Below are 10,725 nucleotides of genomic sequence, written 5' to 3' on the forward strand. Positions count from 1 at the left end.
GTCCATCCTAAAGGAGATCAGTCCTGGGTGTTCTTTGGAAGGACTGATGCTGAAGCTGAAACTCCAATACTTTGGCCACCTCATGCGTAGAGTTGACTCATTAGAAAAGACCCTGATGCTGGGAGGGATTGGGGGCAGGAGGAGAAGGGGAAGACAGAGCATGAGATGGCTGTATGGCATCACCTACTCAATGGACATGAGTTTGAGTGAACTCTGGGAGTTGGTGATGGACAGGGAGGCCTGGCATGCTGCAATTCATGGGGTTGCAAAGAGTCAGACATGACTAAGAGATTGAACTGAACTGAACCATTGTACCTATAGTAAAGTGTATGCTTCAATGCTACTTTCCCAATTTGTCCCATGCTCTTTCCACAGCTGTGTCCATAAGCCTGTTCTCTACGTTTGAATATCCATTACTGCCCTGCAAAAGGCTCATCCTTCTATATTCCATATATATATAGGTTAATATATGATACTTGTTTTTCTCTTTCAATTTACTTCTCTTTCTAACTTACTTTGCTTTTCTTTTTCTTACTTATTCATCCTAGTATATTAGGCTGTAGGTTCCCCACCTCATTAGAATTGGCTCAAAGTGTTCTTTTTCATGACTGAGCAATATTCCATGGTATACATTTATTACAACTTCTTTATCCATTCATCTGTCAATGGATATCTAGGTTGCTTCCATGTCCTAGCTATTGTAAATAGTGCTTCAGTGAACATAGCGGTACATGCGTCTTTTTCAATTATGGTTTCCTCAGGACATACGCTCAGTAGTGGGATTGTTGGGTCTTATGGTAGTTTTCTTCCTAGTTTTCCCAGGATGCTCCCTACTGTTCTCCATAGTGGCTATATCAATTTACATTTCACCAAAAGTGCAAGAGGGTTTCCTTTTCTCCACATCCTCTTCAGCATTTATTATTTGTATAGTTTTTGACGATGATCATTCTAACTGGAGGGAGGTGCTACCTTATTGAAGTTTTGATGCCATTTCCTTCTCCAATAATGAGTGGTGCTGAGCATATTTTCATGTTTTTATTAATCATCTATATGTATTTGGAGAGATGTCTGTTCCTGTCTTTTGCCAAGTTTTAGATTAGGTGGTTTTTTTTTTTTTTTGGTACTGAGTTGCATGAGCTGCTTGTATATTTTGGAGATTAATCCTTTGTCAATTGTTTCATTTGCTATTATTTTCTCCCATTCTGAGGGCTGATTTTCCACCTTGTTTATAGTTCCCTTTGTGGTGCAAAAATTTTTTAATGTAATTACATTTGTTTAAGTATGTTTAATTAATTAATTACATTTAATTATGTTTATTTATTTTTGTTTTAATTTCCATTACTCTAAGAGGTGGGTCATAGAGGATCTAACTGTGATTTTTGACAGAGTGTTCTGCCTATGCTTTCCTCTAAGAGTTTTGCAGTTTATAGTCTTATATTTAGATCTTTAATTCACTTTGAGTCATTTTTGTATATGGTATTAAGAAGTGTTCTAATTTCATTCTTTTACACATAGCTGTGCAGTTTTCCAAGCATCACTTATTGAACAGGCTATCTTTTCTCCATTGCACATATTATTTCCTCTTTTGTCAAAGATAAGGTGCCCTTGGATGTGTGTGTCGATTGCTGGATTTTCTACCTTGATCCATCGATCTATATTTCTGTTTTTCTGCCAGTACCATAGTGTCTTAACAACTATAGTTTTGTAGCATAGTTTGAAGTCAGATTCCTCCAGCTCTGTTTTTCATTCTTACAGTTTATATGCCTATTCAGGGTCTTTTGTGTTTCCATTTAAGTTGGGATTTTTTTTTTTTTTTTTTAGTTCTAGTTCTGTGAAAAATACCATTTTTAGTTCGATAGGAGTTACATTGAATCTACAAATTGCTTTCAGTAGTATAGTCATTTTTTTCAATATTGATTCTTCCAATCCAAGAACATGGAATGTCTCTCCATCTCTTTGTGCCACCTTTGATTTCTTTCATCAGTGTCTTATGATTTTCTACATACAGATTTTTTGTCTATTTTAGGCAGGTTTATTCCTAAGTATTTTATTCTTTTTTTGCAATGTAGAATGGGGTTGTTTCCTTAATTTCTCTTTCTGATTTTTCATTTTTAGTGTAGAGGAATGCAAGGGATTTCTATGTATTAATTTTATATCCTGAGACTTTATTAATCAATTAGCTCTATCAATTTCTGATGACATTTTTAGGTATAGTTTTAGGTATAGTTTTATATTCCAGGTATAGTTTTATGTCATCTGCAAACAATAAGGGTTTTACTTCTTCATTTCCAATCTGCATTTCTTTTATTTCTTTTTCTTCTTTGATTTCTGTGGCTAGGACTTCCAAACTATGTTGAATAATAGTAGCAATAGTGAGTGAGCACACTTTGGCGTGTTCTGTTCTTAGAGGAAATACATTTACATTTTCACCGTTGATAATAAATTCTCTTTGGATTGTCATGCATTGCCATTTGTTTATGTTAAGGTAGATTCCTTCTATGTCTACATTCTGGAGAGTTTTTATCATAAATGGATGTTGAATTTGGTTGAAAGATTTCTCTGCATCTATTGAGATAATCATATTGTTTTTATCTTTCACTTTCTATTATGGTGTATCACACAGATTGATTTGTGTATACTGAAAAATCTTTACATTCCTGGAATAAACTCTACTTGATCATGCTGTGTGATCAAGTATTGTTGGATTCTGTTTGCTTGAATTTTGTTGAGAATTTTTGCATGTATATGCATCAGTGATATTGGCCTCTGATATTCTTTTTATCTGACATCTTTATCTAGTATTTGTATTAATGTGATGGTGACCTTGTAGAATTAATTTGGGAGTTTGCCTACCTCTGCAATTCTCCAGAAAAGTTTGAGTAGGATAGGTGATTCACCTGTGAAGACATCAGGCCTTGGCCTTTTGTTGTTGTTGTTGTTGGAAGATTGTTGACTACATTTTCAATTTCCATGCTTGTCATTGGTCTGTTCATATTTTCTATTTCTACCTGGTTCAGTTTTGGAAGGTTATACTTTTCTAATAAAGTGTCCATTTCTACCAGGTTGTTCTTCTTCTTCTTCTTCTTTTTTTTTTTTTTTTGGCATATAGTTGCTTCTAGTAGTATCTTATGATCCTAATATTTCAGGGTTGTCTATTTTCCATTATTTTCTGATTTTATTGATTTGAGTCTTCTCTCTTTTTTTCTTAGTGAGACTGTCTAATGATTTGTCATTCTTTCTTAATCTTCTCAATTAGCCAGCTTTTAATTTTATTGATCTTTTCTATTGTTTCCTTCTTTTTTTTTCATTTATTTCTCCTCTGATCTTTATGATTTACTTCTACTAACTTTGGGTGTTTTTATGTGTTGCTGTTCTTACTCTTTTTCCAGTTGCTATAGATGTAAGGTTAGATGGTTTATTTGATGGTTTTCTTGCTTCTTGAGGTAGGCTTGTATTGCTATAAACTTGCCTCTTATTATTGCTTTTACTGTGTCCCCTAAGTTTTTAGTTGTCATATATCATTGTCTTTTGCTTCTAGGTACTTTTAAATTTTCTCTTTGATTTCTTCAGTGACCTCTTGATTGTTCAGAAGCATGTTGTTTAGCCTTCATGTGTTTGCCTTTTATAGTTTGTTTTTGTTTTTTTTCCCTGTGAAAGTCGCTCAGTCATGTCTGACTCTTTGTGACCCCATGGACTATATAGTTCATGGAATTCTCCAGGCCAGAATATTGGAGTGGGTAGCCTTTCCCTTCTCCAGGGGATCTTCCCAACCCAGGAATCGAACCCAGGTCTCCTGCATTCCAGGCAGATTCTTACCAACTGAGTGTAGTTGATATCTAATCTTATAGCACTGTGGTCTTAAATGATGCCTGAAATAATTTCAATTCTTTGTAATTTACAAAGGCTTGATATGTGACCCAAGATGTGGTCTATGCTGAAGAATGTTCCATGTGAATTTTGAGAAGAAAGTGAATTCTACTGTTTCTGGATGAAATGCCCTATAGATACCAATTAGATCAAACTGGTCCAATATATCATTTAAAACTTGTGTTACCTTATTAATTTTCTTTCCGGATGATCTTTCCATTGGTGTGAATGCAGAGTTAAGCCCTTCACTATTGTTGTGTTACTGTCGATTTCCCCACTCCAGTACTCTTGCCTGGAAAATCCAGTGAATGGAGGAGCCTGGTAGGCTGCAGTCCATGGGGTTGCGAAGAGTCGGACGCCACTGAGCGACTTCTTTCACTTTCACTTTCATGCACTGGAGAAGGAAATGGCAAAGCACTCCAGTGTTCTTGCCTGGAGAATCCCAGGGATGGCAGAGCCTGGTGAGCTGCCATCTTGGGTTGCACAGGGTTGGACACGACTGAGACAACTTAGCAGCAGCAGGAGCAGCAGCATTTTCCCTATGTATTAAAGTGCTCCTATGTTTGGTGCATACATATTTATAATTGCTAAATCTTCTTGGATTGATCTCTTGATCATTATGTAGTGTCCTTTGTTGTCTTTATTTTAGAGTCTCTTATATCTGATATAAGTAGTGCTACTCTCACTTTCTTTTTTTTTTTTTTTGCGTCTCTGAAGGGCATCATAAATTTTATTTTATTTTTTTTTAGCAGGCATGTATTTTTATTTTATTTTTAAACTTTACATAATTGTATTAGTTTTGCAAAATATCAAAATGAATCCGCCACAGGCATACATGTGTTCCCCATCCTGAACCCTCCTCCCTCCTCCCTCCCTACACCATCCCTCTGGGTCACCCCAGTGCACCAGCCCCAAGCATCCAGTATCGCGCATCGAACCTGGACTGGCAACTCGTTTCTTACATGATATTCTACATGTTTCAATGTCATTCTCCCAAATCTTCCCACCCTCTCCCTCTCCCACAGAGTCCATAAGACTGTTCTATACATCAGTGTCTATTTTGCTATCTCGTACACCAGGTTATTGTTACCATCTTTCTAAATTCCATATATATGCGTTAGTATACTGTATTTATGTTCTAGAGGAGAACATAGGCAAAACACTCTCTGACATACATCACAGCAGGATCCTCTATGACCCACCTCCCAGAATATTGGAAATAAAAGCAAAAATAAACAAATGGGACCTAATTAACCTTAAAAGCTTCTGCACATCAAAGGAAACTATTAGCAAGGTGAAAAGACAGCCTTCAGAATGGGAGAAAATAATTGCAAATGAAGCAACTGACAAACAACTAATCTCAAAAATATACAAGCAACTCCTACAGCTCAACTCCAGAAAAATAAATGACCCAATCAAAAAATGGGCCAAAGAACTAAAGAGACATTTCTCCAAAGAAGACATACAGATGGCTAACAAACACATGAAAAGATGCTCAACATCACTCATTATCAGAGAAATGCAAATCAAAACCACTATGAGGTACCATTTCACACCAGTCAGAATGGCTGCAATCCAAAAGTCTACAAATAATAAATGCTGGAGAGGGTGTGGAGAAAAGGGAACCCTCTTACACTGTTGGTGGGAATGCAAACTAGTACAGCCACTATGGAGAACAGTGTGGAGATTCCTTAAAAAACTGGAAATGGAACTGCCTTATGATCCAGCAATCCCACTGCTGGGCATACACACTGAGGAAACCAGAAGGGAAAGAGACACGTGTACCCCAATGTTCATCGCAGCACTGTTTATAATAGCCAGGACATGGAAGCAACCTAGTTGTCCATCAGCAGGTGAATGGATAAGAAAGCTGTGGTACATATACACAATGGAGTATTACTCAGCCATTAAAAAGAATGCATTTGAATCAGTTCTAATGAGGTGGATGAAACTGGAGCCTATTATACAGAGTGAAGTAAGCCAGAAGGAAAAACATAAATACAGTATACTAACGCATATATATGGAATTTAGAAAGATGGTAACAATAACCTGGTGTACGAGATAGCAAAAGAGTCACTTTCTTTTGATTTCCATTTGCATAGAGTATCTTTTGCAGTCCCAACTTTCAGTCTGTATATGTCCCTAGGTCTGAGGTGGGTCTCTTATAGAGAGCAAATAAAGGGGTCTTGTTTTTGTATCCATTCAGCCAATCTGTGCCTTTTGGTTGGAGCATTAATCCATCTACATTTAAATTAATTATTGAGATATATGATCCTATGACTATTTAGGTTACTAGTTTGAGTTTGACTCAGTGGCCTTTTTTTTCTCTATTATATAATGATATTTCCTTCCTTAGAATTCCTTTAACATTTGTCATAAAGCTGGTTTAGCAGTGCTAATATCTCTTAATTTTTGATTGTCTATAAAGCTTTCAATTTTTCCTTCAAGTTTGAATGAGATCCTTGCTGGATAGAGTAATCTTCCATCTAGGTTTTTTCCTTTCATCACTTTAAATATATCCTGCCTCTCCATTCTGGCCTGAAGAGTTTCTATTGAAAGATCAGCTATTATTCTTATGTGAATCCCTTTCTATGTTATTTGTTTCTTTTCCCTTGTTGCTTTTAAAATTTCTTCTTTGGTTTAACTTTTGTTAGTTTGATTAATATGTGTCTTGGTGTGTTTTTCCTTGGACTTATCTTGTATGGGACTCTGTGGGCTTCCTAGACTTGGGTGGTTATTTCCTTTTCCCAGGAGAACAAGTTTAACCTGCATGCTTCTCTCCCTTCCTAAATAATTCTCTGTGTCTCTTTCTTACAGTTTTAGTTGTAAGTCCTTCTGTCAGTCTCCAGGAAGTTTTCAGTGAGAATTGTTTCACAAGGAGATGTATTTTTGATATGTCCATGGGTGGAAGTAAGGTCTGTGCTCTCCTACTCTGACATCTTGATCTCCCATTCAGAATCAGTTATTAATATTAACTTTATTTCAAGGTTTTCCTCCTTCTCTGAAGAAGAGTGAGGTGGAGTTGAAAATTCTAAACTTCTGATCATGGTTTTGTCTTACTGGTGACCAGTTACCACCCAAGAGTCATCCAGGAGCCCATCCAGAATCTCCCTATTAGAACAAAATATGCTCCTAGTGCTCCTATTACTTAGGAATTTATAGGTATTTTAGGGGTCCCATGTCAGGAAACATGGTCAAAGGCCAAATATTAGAACAAGAGATGCTCTTCATATTTTTAATCACTTAAGAAACTACAAGGGTTTTAGGAGTGTTGTGTCATCAACTAGAGGCAGATGTGTGTGTGTGTGTGTAAAATTAGTTTACATAAATATTATAAAGTTTATAAGATATACTATGAACAACTCTAGTGAGTAAATTTTATGTATTGAATTAAATAAATTATCAACAAAACATGGGGCTTCCCTGGTGGCTCAGATGGTAAAGAATCTGCCTACTATGCAGGAAACCTGGGTTTGATCCCTGGGTTGGGAAGACTCACTGGAGGAGGGAATGGCTACCCATTCTAGTATTTTTTCCTTGAGAATTCCATAGACAGAGCAGCCTGGCAGGCTACAGTCCATGGGATTGCAGATTCAGAGGGACTGAACTACTAACACTTTACTTCCCATAAAGAATCAGAAAACCTCACTAATTCTAAAACCAGTAAAGCAACAAAAGGTCAAAAATATCCCCACAGAGAAAATTCTGTGTCCAGCTATCTTCACTGATTAGTTATGCTATACAATAAGAAAACAAATATTTCAAATTTTAGATATGTTATACAATTTTATGTGGCTAGAAGCATTTCTCAGCCTCAGCATCATTAACAATTTTTGGTCAGATAATTATTTAGTGTCACGCTATCCTGTTCATTACATGATATTCAGCAACATCCCTGACTTCTACTTATTGGATACCATCTCCCTAACAGTTGTCCAATTGTGACAACTAAAACTTTCTTCAGATATTGTCAAATGTTCCTGGGAGGTAAAAACAGTTACTACTGAGACCTAGCCTGATATTAAACTTGGCAAGATTATGTGAATGAAAAATTATAGCCCAGTATGACTCATGAACTTAGATACAATTAACTAAGGCAAAATATTAGTAAACTGAATATGACAACTCATAAAAGAACAAAAGTTATGACCAAATTGGGTTATCATAATCACTAATGATTGATTAATCATTAATGATTAACCAGAAAAAATATCTATTTCTGCTTTATTTACTATACCACAGTCTTTGACTGTGTGGATCACAATAAACTGTGGAAAATTCTTCAAGAGATGGAATACCAGACCACCTGACCTGCCTCTTGAGAAACCTATATGCAGGTCAGGAAGCAACAGTTCTGGACATGGAACAACAGACTGGTTCCAAATAGAAAAAGGATACATCAAGGCTGTATATTGTCACCCTGCTTATTTAACTTATATAAAGAGTACATCATGAGAAATGCTGGGCTGGAAGAAGGACAAGCTAGAATTAAGATTTCCGGGAAAAATATCAATAACTTCAGATATGCAGATGACACCACACTTATGGAAGAAAGTGAAGAGGAACTAAAAAGCCTCTTGATGAAAGTGAAAGTGGAGAGTGAAAAAGTTGGCTTAAAACTCAACATTCAGAACATGAAGATCATGGCATCTGGTCCCATCACTTCATGGGAAATAGATAGGGAAACAGTGGAAACAGTGTTAGACTTTATTTTTTGGGGCTCCAAAATCACTGAAGATGGTGACTGAAGCCATGAAATTAAAAGATGCTTACTCCTTGGAAGGAAAGTTATGACCAACCTAGATAGCATATTCAAAAGCAGAGACATTACTTTGCCAACAAAGGTCCATCTAATCAAGGCTATGGTTTTTCCTGTGGTCATGTATGGATGTGAGAGTTGGACTGTGAAGAAAGCTGAGCACCGAAGAATGGATGCTTTTGAACTGTGGTGTTGGAGAAGCCTCTTGAGAGTCCCTTGGACTGCAAGGAGATCCAATCAGTCCATTCTGAAGGAGATCAGCCCTGAGATTTCTTTGGAAGAAATGATGCTAAAGCTGAAACTGCAGTACTTTGGCCACCTCATGCGAAGAGTTGACTCATTGGAAAAGACCCTGATGCTGGGAGGGATTTGGGGCAGGAGGAGAAGGGGACGACAGAGGATGAGATGGCTGGATGGCATCACTGACTCGATGGATGTGAGTCTGAGTGAACTCCAAGAGTTGGTGATGGACAGGGAGGCCTGGCGTGCTGTGATTCAGGGGTCGCAAAGAGTCGGACACGACTGAGTGACTGAACTGAACTGAACTGAACTGAATGATTGATTTAACATTAAAAAGTAACAAAAATCACTTCAAGCACAATCAAAGAAATATAGGAACTTTTCAAACACTATTGGAGAAACATTTAATGAAATTCAGCAGATATTTATAGTGAAAAAAAAGCTTTTGCTAACTAAAAAGAAAGAAAATTTCTTTATTCTGGTATAAGTATCTTCAGAAAAAAATAAAGGAAACAATCTTAAAGTAACTACAATAATTAATATTGCTGCTTTTAAAGCACTTTTTTCAGGGAAATTTTGTGTGCCTTTTATCATCACTTTATTTATCAGCCTAGTGATGCATTTTTAAGAATAACGAAACATAAAATTTGTAAAGGATAGGAAGCAACCATTGGCATGAATACAATGATATATTCATGCTATTTTAAAAAATCAAAAATAAAATATAGGATATATATTAGCATTAGTAAGAGAGTTTAACAAGATTCAATTCAGTTCAGTTCATTTCAGTTCAGTCACTCAGTCTTGTCCGACTCTTTGCTATCCATGAATTGCAGCACGCCAGGCCTCCCTGTCTGTCACCAACTCCCGGAGTTCACTCAAACTCATGTCCATCGAGTCAGTGATGCCATCCAGCCATATCATCCTCTGTCATCCCCTTCTCCTCCTGCCCCCAATCCCTCCCAGCATCAGGGTCTTTTCCAATGAGTCAACTCTTCTCACGAGGTGGCCAAAGTATTGGAGTTTCAGCTTTAACATCATTCCTTCCAATGAACACCCAGGACTGATCTCCTTTAGAATAAACTGGTTGGATCTCTTTGCAGTCCAAGGGACTCTCAAGAGTCTTCTCCAACACCACAGTTCAAAAGCATCCATTCTTCGGTGCTCAGCTTTCTTCACAGTCCAACTCTCACATCCATACATGACCACAGGAAAAACCATAGCCTTGACTAGATGGACCTTTGTTGGCAAAGTAATGTCTCTGTTTTTTAATATGCTATCTAGGTTGGTCATAACTTTCCTCCCAAGGAGTAAGCGTCTTTTAATTTCATGGCTGCAATCACAATCTGCAGTAATTTTGGAGCCCCCAAAAATAAAGTCTGACACTGTTTCCACTGTTTCCCCATCTATTTCCCATGAAGTGATGGGACCAGATGCCATGACCTTCGTTTTCTAAATGTTGAGCTTTAAGCCAACTTTTTCACTCTCCTCTTTCACTTTCCTCAAGAGGCTTTTGAGTTCCTCTTCACTTTCTGCCATAAGGGTGGTATCATCTGCTTATCTGAGGTTATTGATATTTCTCCCAGCAATCTTGATTCCAGCTTGTGCTTCCTCTAGCCCAGCACTTCTCATGATGTACTCTTTATATAAGTTAAATAAGAAGGGTGACAATATACAGCCTTGACGTACTCCTTTTTCTATTTGGAACCAGTCTGTTGTTCCATGTCCAGTTCTAACTGTTGCTTCCTGACCTGCATACATGTTTCCCAAGAGGCAAGTCAGGTGGTCTGGTATTCCCATCTGTTTCAGAATTTTCCACAGTTTATTGTGATCCACACAGTCAAAGGCTTTGGCAAGA

The sequence above is a fragment of the Bos indicus genome, chromosome 24 (genome assembly GCF_029378745.1).
Source record: "Bos indicus isolate NIAB-ARS_2022 breed Sahiwal x Tharparkar chromosome 24, NIAB-ARS_B.indTharparkar_mat_pri_1.0, whole genome shotgun sequence".
Taxonomy (NCBI): Eukaryota; Metazoa; Chordata; class Mammalia; order Artiodactyla; family Bovidae; genus Bos; species Bos indicus.